The sequence below is a fragment of the Macrotis lagotis genome, chromosome X (genome assembly GCF_037893015.1).
Source record: "Macrotis lagotis isolate mMagLag1 chromosome X, bilby.v1.9.chrom.fasta, whole genome shotgun sequence".
Classification (NCBI taxonomy): domain Eukaryota; kingdom Metazoa; phylum Chordata; class Mammalia; order Peramelemorphia; family Peramelidae; genus Macrotis; species Macrotis lagotis.
Window position 1 is genome coordinate 70,795,674 of NC_133666.1, and position 10,374 is coordinate 70,806,047.

Here is a 10,374-nt window from a genome sequence, read left to right on the forward strand (position 1 = left end):
TGAAATTCTCCTGGTTCATTGAAAGTCCATGTTTTTCCCTGGAAGAGGACAGTCAGCCTTGCTGGGTAGTTGATTCTTGGCTGCATTCTAAGCTCTTTTACCTTCCAGTATATTATTTTCCAAGCCCTACGAGCTTCCAATGTAGTTGCTGCTAAGTCCTGTGTGATCCTGACTGCAGCTCCATGATATTTGAACTGTGTCCTTCTGGCTGCTTGTAATATTTTCTCTTTGACTTGGGAGTTCTGGAACTTGGCTATAATATTCCTAGGGGTTGGTTTTTTGGGATCTCTTTCTCGGGGGGATCGGTGGATTCTCTCCATTTCTATTTTGCCCTCTGCTTCTAGAATATCAGGGCAATTTTCCTGTAGTAATTCTTTGAAAATGATGTCAAGGCTCTTTTCCTGATAATGACTTTCAGGTATTCCAATAATTTTTAAATTATCTTTCCTAAGTCTGTTTTCCATATCAGTTGTTTTTTCAATGAGATATTTCACATTTTCTTCTAATTTTTCATTTTTTTGGTTTTAAGTATTGATTACTGATTTCCAGTAAATTCATCAATCTCCCTGAATTCTATTCTTTGTCTGAAGGATTTGTTCTCCTCAGAGAGTTTTCTTATCTCTTTTTCCATCTATCCAATTTTGCTTTTTAAAGCATTCTTCTCCTCCATAACTTTTTGAACTGTTTTATCCATTTGACCTAAGCTGGTTTTTAGCATGCTATTTTCTTCACCATTTTTTTGTATTTCCTTGACTAGGCTGCTGACTTCATTTTCATGTTTTTTCTACATCTCTCTCATTTCTTTTCCCAGTTTTTCTTCTAACTCCCTCATTTGATTTTCAAAGTCTTTTTTGAGCTCTGTCATAGCCTGAGCCCAATTTCTGTTTTTCTTCGAGTCTTTAGATGCAGGAGCTTGTGCTTCCTCATCGTCAGACTGAGTATTTTGATCCTTCTTGAGCTCATTTGCAAAATATTTCACAATGGTGTTCCTCTTTTTTTCTCTGCTTGCTCATTTTCCCAGCCTTAGCCTGTTTTGGGGGTGCTTCCTGAGCTTTTGGGACACTCCCACAAGGGTCTCAGTGTGTGAGGCTCTGTCCTCCCTCCTGGTCTGTGCGCCCCTCTCTACCACGGGGCTGAGGTGGAGGGGGCCCTGCTGTTCTATGGGGGGAGGGGCTAGACTGCGATCAGGATCTGAATGTGGTCAGAGACCCAGATTCTTTTTCCAGGGGCAGAGGCCAGAGCTTGGCAGTCTCTCTCTCTCCACTCCCCTCCCTAGGTTCAATGGGATCATGCCCTGGGGGCTCCTGCTTACCAGCTCCGCCTGCTTCTGTTCCAGGAACTGGGCTGCCAAAAGACCACTTTGCTGGCTGTGTGCCCTGAGGGCTGGGCTCCACGTGCTCGCTCTGGCAAAAGTCCCTGTTGTTCCCCCAATTTGTGCCCGGTGCTCCCCGGGGTGTAACTCAGGAGACTCCCCTGCTGCTGTGAGCCCCGGCTCCCAGCTCCTTGGGGCTGCCTCCAGGAGGCTGAAGTTCTTTTGCTCTGGCAAGCCACTCCTCTGGTGTGGCGCCCCTCTGACCCTGGGGAGCAGAGCCTTTCTGCTCTTTTCCAGGTTACCTGGAGTAGGAGAACTCCTGACTCCACTTTTACACCACAATATATCTTCAAATTCAGCTTTCTCCTGTGCTTCATCTATAAAATCTCCTTCTACCTGCTCTGCTAAATGAGAAGGTTCATATGAATATTATTGGTGTCATTTTTCTATACAGGAATACATGTAATTCATCATCATTAAGTCCCTCATATTTTCCCCTTCTCCTACACTCTCTATGCTTCACCTGAGTCCTGTATTTGAAGATCAAACCTTCTGTTCAGTTCTGGCCATTCCAACAGGAACATTTGAAATTCTCCTGGTTCATTGAAAGTCCATCTTTTTCCCTGGAAGAGGACATTCAGTTTTGCTGGGTAGTTCATTCTTGGTTGCATTCTAAGCTCTTTTGGTTTCTGGAATATTATATTCCAAGACCTACAAGCTTTTAATGTAGTTGCTGCTAAGTCCTGTGTGATCTTGACTGCAGCTCCACAATATTCGAATTGTGTCCTTCTGGCTGCTTGTAATATTTTCTCTTTGACTTGGGAGTTCTGGAAATTGGCTATAATATTCCTGGGGGTTGGTTTTTTGGATCTCTTTCTCAGGGAGATCGGTGAATTCTCTCCATTTCTGGCTGGCCACCCCTCTGACCCTGGGGAGCCAAGCCTTTCCACTCTTTTCCAGGTTACCTTGAGTTAAAGAACTGCCTCACTGGATCCCTCTGTGGGTTCTGTCTCTTGAAAATTTAGTTAGAGTCCTTAGCTTATAAGTTTTGATCGAGAGCACCTAAGAGACAAACCTCTCCTGTTGCCATCTTGGCTCCCCCCTCCCCCCGCTATATAAATTTAATGAATTTTCTGATAATTCTTTTTTAATTTCATTTGTGATTTTACCTTTTACCTTGTTGATATTATTCATTAATGTCTTTTAGCTCTAGCTTCTTCAGCAACTTGTTCAATTCCATGATTGGAGTTCTATGGTCTTTCTCAGATGGTTTTCTTTCTACTGTGGTGGTTGTTTTAAGTTGCTTTGTTTCTACATTTTTCACTCTAGTTAGGGTTGACTTTGGAATGGGAGGTGAAGGCTTCTTGGAAAAAAGAACTGAAGATTAGGTGAAGACTAGAAAGGTTAAGTTGAGGATTGCAGTTTGTACTATTGTTAGGGTTCATTTCAAAGTCCTCTAGGCTTTGGTTGTAGTGGGTTAGCATTTAGGGGTAAGGTTACTGTTGCTGTTAGGGTTCTTGTCTAAACCTAAGAATAGGAAGGTTAGTTGTTATGGAGTTTGCTGCCTGACAACTTCAGTAAAAACAGCAGGAGCAGAACAGAGGTCTGTATATAACATTTGTTACTGATCTGACCAAGGCTTTTGATAGTCATTCATGAGGATTTATGTAAAATTTGGTAGCCAGGAGATCTTCATCATTATTGTAAGTCACTTTCATGATGGCACACTTGCCCAGGTTCTGGATAATGGATGATGCTCTTGAGATTTCCGAATGGTCACTAATGGAGTGAAACAAGGCTGTGTCTTTGCTGTCATGCTTTTTAGAATGATATTTTCAACCATGAACACAGCTGACTTGAGTCAGCTACCACATTGATAGAAAATTCTTCATCTTGAAAAGGCTACAAGCCAAGACCGAAGTGGAGCAGGGAGTATTAATGCGTGATCCTCTATTTGCTGATGGTTGTTCCCTCAATGCAGCCTCTGAAGCATAGATGCAACAAAGGATGGATCGATCCTCTGCTGCTTGGGCTAACTTTGACCTAACAATGAACACCAAGAAAACCTAGGTGCTCTCATTAGCCAGCACCACACCATCCCTATGTGGAACTGTAGTTTACAGAAAATGGAGAAGTTTTGAGTACTGTGGACAAGTTCACTTCCCTTGGCAGTGTCCTTTCCAAGGAGATCCATATTGACAATGAGGTTGACACTTGCTTTTCCAGAGCTAGCTCAGTCTTTGGAAGGCTCCAAAAGAAAGTGTATGAGAGATGAGGCATTAGACCAATGACCAAACTAAAGGTCTACAGAGGTCTTGTGCTGACCTCCTTGTTGCATGCTTGGGAAACATGGACAGTCTACCAGCACCATGCCAAGATATGGAATTGCTTCCATTTACTTTTTTTTTTTTTGCAAGGCAATGAAGTTAAGTTGTTTGCCCAAGTCCACACAACCAGGTAATTCATTTAAATTTTCTTGGGAAGATTCTGAAAATCTGGTAGGAGAAGATACTAAACATTGAGATCCTTTCTTGGGCTAAACTGCCAAGGATTCAAATGTTACTATAGGGAGCGCAACTATGATGGGCTGGCCACATTGTTGAAAGGCCGGCCGTATTCTTACCAAAAAGACAATTTCATGGAGAACTCACTCATATGGAGAAACTTACTCATAAGGGGTTCGGAAGAAGCAATAGAGGGACACTCTGGTCTCTCTTAAGAACTCTGTAATTGATTGTGCAACTTGGGAGGCACTGGCACAGGGTTGCTCAGAGAGGGAGCTGTGCTCTATGAGCAAGTCAGTATTAAAGCAGCTCAAGGGAAACAGGAGATGGATAAGTTTAGAGTACCCACACTAGGAGTTCACATGAACTGTTTGTGCCGGACCTGTGGTAGAGCATTCTGAACTGGTACTGGTCTAATTGGTCTCGGTCGGACATACTGTTACTTGTCTCTAACTTAGTGATGTCATTTTGGTTTTCTTCCATGATGAAAGACAAGAGCCAACCACTTAATTCATCCATTCTTAAGTTTCTCTGGTACTGCTCACCACACCCCCTCTTCCCACTTTTTTCCTTTAGTTTCCTTGGTATTCTTGACCATTGGTTCCTGAAGATGAAGTCCATCACTTTTTCTAGAGCTATTAGAACAATCTTTTTGGTTTTCTTCTCCTTTTTAAAAAGTTAATATGGTTCATTATGTTTCTAATTTTTATGTTGAACCATTGACATAAATCCAACTTGGTCATGAAGTATGTGCTGTAGGTTATTTCATAACATTTTATGAAATATTTTTGTGTCCTCTTCATGGGGGAGATTGATCAACGTCACTAAATTTTTCTATCCTAGAAAAAGGACTCTTGCATCCTTTCCCTATTTTTGAAAACTGTTTCTGTATTGTTGGAGTCACTTGTTCTTTGAATGTTTGATAGGATTTGTTTATAAATCTAGATTGGCCTGGAGTTTCTTTTTTGTTAGCAATTCATTTATGGCCTGTTAGATTTTATTTTTCTGATATTTGGCTATTTAAATACACACACACACACACACACACACACACACATATATTGTTATTTAATGGATCTTTCCTCTTTCTATTTGTATTCCTTCATTTCATCTAAGTTTTCAATAATGCTGTCATGTGATTTTGCAAAATAGTTTCTGATATTTTCCTTTAAGTTTCTTCAATTATTGAAAGGTTTTTTCCCCCTTTGTGTTACTGGAAAGACAGCTTTCTTTTTTTAAAAACTCAATTTTGGTTTCTATTTTATAATACTTTTATGTGTTGGATGTATAGCGTATTTGCTTTCACAACCACTAGACATTTACTTTTCGACTTTCAGTTATATATATAAATATTTACTTTGATATTCAGAATTTCTACTTTGTTTAGTTGAAGTTTGTTTATTTACTGTTTTTCTAATTTCATTTTAGTTGTATTCCTCATTTCAGTGATTTGTTCCCTATTGTTGATGATAGTGTTTAGAGATCTTGTTTTTCCTTAAGATTTACTTTAGTTGGGGCGACTAGGTGGTGCAGTGGATAGAGCACGGGCCCTGGAGTCAGGGGGACCTGAGTTCAAATCCTCAGACACATAATAATTACCTAGCTGTGTGACCTTGGGCAAATCACTTAACTCCATTGCCTTGCAAAAACCCCAAAACAACAACAGTAAAAAAAAAAAAAAAGATTTACTTTAGCTGTATTGTACAGAATTTGGTATATTGATTAATTTTAAATCATTTTTTGTTCTTGGTGAAATCTGTTGATCTGTGATTTGTTTTTTGACCCACTAATTCTTGAAGATTAATTTATTTAGCCTATTAATTTCTATTTATCTTTTCAAAGTTCTTTTATTTAGGTTTTGTTTTTTCTTTTTTTTTTGGCAAGGTCATACAGCGAGGTAATTATGAAGTGTCTGAGTCTGGATTTGAACTCAGGTCCTCCTGACTCTAGGGCTGTTGCTTTATCCGCTGCACCACCTAGCTGCCCCTGCAATATGGCTTTTGTTGAATATAATTTAATACTATATAACCAGTAAAGAATATTTAAGCATATTTTTCTCCTTTTCTGAATTTGTTTTTCAGGTTTTTAAATGCCCCACTACAAACTTAGTTTTGCAAAAGTGTTATGCACAGTTGAGAAATGTCTAAATTCCTTTCTCTTCTTTCCTCAATCACCAAACAGTTATCCTCACAATTTTCTAAAGTTTTTACTCAGGTTTTTTTCTTTCCTTTTCATTAGATTTTTCTTGGTCCAAATGGGGTATGTTGAACTTCCCTGTTTTATTGTCCATTCATTAATGTCTATTTCTCCATGCATTTTGATAAATTTTTGAATTGGGATTTTATGTGGTTTATTACATGTATATTAATTATTAACATTGATTCTTTGGCAGGCCAAAGATGAAATGATTAAGGACACAAAGGTTTGATCTTGCAAACATATCGATTTATTAAATAATGCATGCTGATTGCCTAACAAATTTAGAGCAGGTCCCTTCTTCAGCTTTGACCTGTATCTGAAATACATGGAGAAACAAGATACAAAATCTTTTTTTTATACACTAAAAACAGTTAATCAAATAAGACCAATTAATTAAAAGAAAATAATTCAACATGTGGTGATCTGAGTTCTAACTGCATGAAACATTAGAGACTTTCCAAGTTGGGAGGGTAAGAGTGGACAGGTGTAATTTTCTGAAATCAGAAAAGAAGGTGTCCTACCCCCCCCCCAAGTGTCTGTAAACAAAGAAATATGGCAACAATAAGTGATTGATCAGTATCAGACCAGTTTTCAGATAGGACACATGGGTTGTTTGAGGCGTACAATTGTAAGGAAACACCTCACATCAATCTTTGAATTTGACTGGGTTTCTGGTCTGTGTAACCTTAGTACTCAGTGAGGGGTCTCTGAGCAGCAGGTAGAGACGGTGCAGCTTCCCAGTCATATAGGACTAGATTCAAACAACACGATGACATTTTTCTTCCAGTTGCCACAATTGAATGAAATTTTCTCATAGAACAAATTTGGAACCACATTTCCATTTCAATGGGTCTACTCATTTCTGATGTTTTTTTTTTTTTTTTAATCAGGAATACTTCAAAATTCTCTGTTCATTCAATGTCTGTTCTCCCTTGAATCTTCTCCCATAGGATTATAGTCAATTTTGATGGGTAACTTATTCTTGGCTGTAAGCTTTGATCTTTCACTTTTTGAATATCATACTCAAGTTTTTTACTCCATTATGCAGCTGCTAAATCTGTGTGATCCTGACTGGGGCTCCTTGATATTTGAATTTTTTCTTAAATGTTTTTTTTTGCAAGGCATTGGGGTTAAGTAGCTTACCCTTGAATGTTTTCTTGCTGGTGACTTGCAATAGAATTTTTCTGGCCTGGAAGCTGAGTTTTGGCCACAATATTCCTGGGAGTTTTATTTTTAGACTTTCATTATGACTGGGAGATTCTTTCTATTTTCACTATTTTCTGAGTTTAAGAGATATGGTCAGTTTTAATGTATGATTTCTTGAAATATGGGGTATGTGTTTTACTTTTGGTCATGATTTTCAGGTAGTGTGCTGATTTTTAAGTCATCTCTCTTTGACTGTTTTTCCTAGTCCTTTGGTTTTTAAAAGCAGTCAGATGACAGTATATAAATTCCTGGGCCTGGAATCGCAGTGGGTCTGGAGTCAGAGAAGCATGCATGGCCCTTGCCTGGAGAAGGGTCTTAAGATAGCTTGTTGGTCTTCCTTGCTTCCATGGACTATGCCTTGATGATTCTGAGGATTTCCTTTCACCTGAGGGGGCCTGATTTTTCCTTCCTCCAAGTAATGTAATAAATGTTAGGGAAAATTCCACATGCCATCTTCTGTCTTTCTCCTAGCCTCTCATTGCCTAAGGGTACTTTCTTGACCTTGGTGCCCAAAGAACCCTGGAAAATGGTATACCCTTTAGTCCTGGGATACTGTCCCTTTTAGGCAGGTATAAAGACTGAATCAAAATTCTCTAGACTAAAGGCCCCCAAAACCTCTGAGCTGGAAAGGAATTGTAAGCATCCTTTAATAGTAGTAGAACTTACAGACCTGTTATCCTTCAGTGGCCCTCTTTCATCCCTTCCATGATGAGATTTCTACTTCTTGGGGTGGGGTTGTTGTGGGGCTGTTAATGGTGCTGGGGAGAGAGATGGCATTTCTCAAACTCCAAGCTCTGTTTCACTGAGGGTGAGTTCCCACATGTCTCTGGACTCTGTTCTTGAGCTATTCTTCTTCCCCTGCTTATCCTGTGGGGGCTGTTCTATGTAGTTCACCTTTACTTTTCATATCCATGAACTTATTAGATCTTCTGAGGCAAGTAGTTGAAGTATAGTTTACTTTTTTTTTTTGCAAGGCCAGTGGGGTTAAGTGGCTTGCCCAAGGTCACACAGCTAGGTAATTATGAAGTGTCTGAGGTCAGATTTGAACTCAGGTACTCTTGACTCCAGGACTGCTGTTCTATCCACTACACCACCTAGCTGTCCCCTGAAGTATATTTTATAAAAGAGATGGAGTAACTAACTTATTCTCTTAATTTATAGACTCCTCAAGTTGGTAGAGATTGACTTGTCCTCTCTTCCATAGCCAGGAGTGGTTTCTACCACTTAGCCTCCTTCTCTGTCTTCTCTGATGCACCCTCTCCCCTCCACTGGAATCCAGGCCTAAGTGTGCAAAGTATAGCGACTAGGCTGAGACCCAATATGGAATGATGTAGGGTATGGTCAGTGCTTGTAAAAGCTGTTTGGAATGGGCCCTTGGTATACTTGCTTGTCAACATACAATCAACAGAAAGGTGGCCCCCAATGTGATAGGAGAATAATAAGGCTTGTAACTATGCAGAAAGTAATATGGGCCATCCTATCTGGAATAATGTCTGTTGGTAGCAGAAATAGCAAGCTGTTAGTGAATATTTGGGTTATCCGCCATTGCCAGTATGATTCTGACTACCTTTGACCATCTTATGAGCACCTTGACAGAACCTCTTTGGGACTTAGCCAGGAACCATGTAGGTGGGGAGACTTCTCTTGGGGTCATGGGGAATGTTTGCTGCTGATATTGGGGGCAAAGAAGCTTCCTGACACAGGACCCATTGCCTAGGTGGCTTGCTTAGCCCTTGCCTTGAAGGAAGTCCACCCTGTCATAAGAGTGCAGGATGAGGCTTGCTTGCACTCTTATGGAAACTTCCAACCAAACCAAAGATATACCTGTGTAGGCCAGAAGAACTTTGGGGGATATAAAAGGAGCAAAGGAAGAAGCTTGAGGAGTGAATCGTTAGTCCAGTGGAGTGTCTCCTAGAGTATAGAACATGCACGATTCAAATGGGAGTCTTCCTTGACTGGGGCAGAATGGGGGCAGTTTTTCCTAAGGGAAAGATAGACTTAGTATGTGCCCCAGAGGTCAGGTCAGATCACAGTCAAGGCTTGTGGGCTTCTTGTGTGGTATCTCTGTGGTAGTGTAAGAGGGGGCAGCAGGCTGGAAAGAGGCATGGGCAGACTGCCCTTCACAGCATTGGCTCTGAGTCTCCCAGATCCAGGACTCAAGTCTACTATAACTATTGCTCTCTGTGATACTATCATGCCCTCCCAAGCCATGGAGGAATGAATCTCCCCAGGTCTTTAACCCTGGGCTTCCCACTGGAGACAAGAACCCACTAGCTGCATAGTAGTTGGCATGGCAGCCCAGTACTGCTCTCTCACTTTTCTTTCCCCTCCCCAGTCTGAGGAAGGATGGGGCTGGATACTGTGAGGATTGGCTATGCAATGGGCTTAGCTTTCTGGGAGGGGTTGTTTAGAGGGAGGCTGGTGAGCTAGCAAGACAAATATAGGGTGACTTGGAATAATGGCACTGTGGAGTCATGTGGCCCCTCTTCTAACCTGTCACTTGCCCAAAGCAGACTCCAAACCCTCTTTTCTCTGTTGGTAGCAATCATATTTATCTTGCACTTCCATAGGTTGTAGCTCAGAATATTCCCACAGTGTAAAAAAATCAACTCACTGGCCTTTACCTTAAAGTGAAAATATTTCTGATGTGCCATTGTGGCTTCAGGGTTTACAGTCAGGGGACAGATGAAGGTAAAAGTGAGAGGGGACACATCTCTCAGCTTCCCTTCACCCTAGTGTCTAAACTGAGTCCCAGGGCTGCTCAGTTCTTACTGGGCAGGACTAGTTCAATTTTTTTCTCAGTGTTCCTAGTGCCTAGCACTCTGTTGGCCTATGGTTGGAGTTAAATATAAATATAAATAGTAGAATGGTTGGTGAACTAGGAAGGCCATGCATTAGCCCATGAGTGATCTATTCATTTCGTAGTCCTGAGCATATGCCACACCTTGGGAATCAGGCTGCTTGAGTTGGCAGTTGGTCCAGCTTCCCTGGATACTTCTAGAATGTAGTAGTCTGGTGCAGGGATGGGGGAGTCTCCCTTCCTCCTCCTAAGTGCCCAAAAGCAAGTCTTAGGAGAGTGGGACTCTGTCAAGGATCTCATCTAGCAGTAGGCCTTTCCCAGATCTCCCCACTGTGCCACCGAACTTTCCTTCT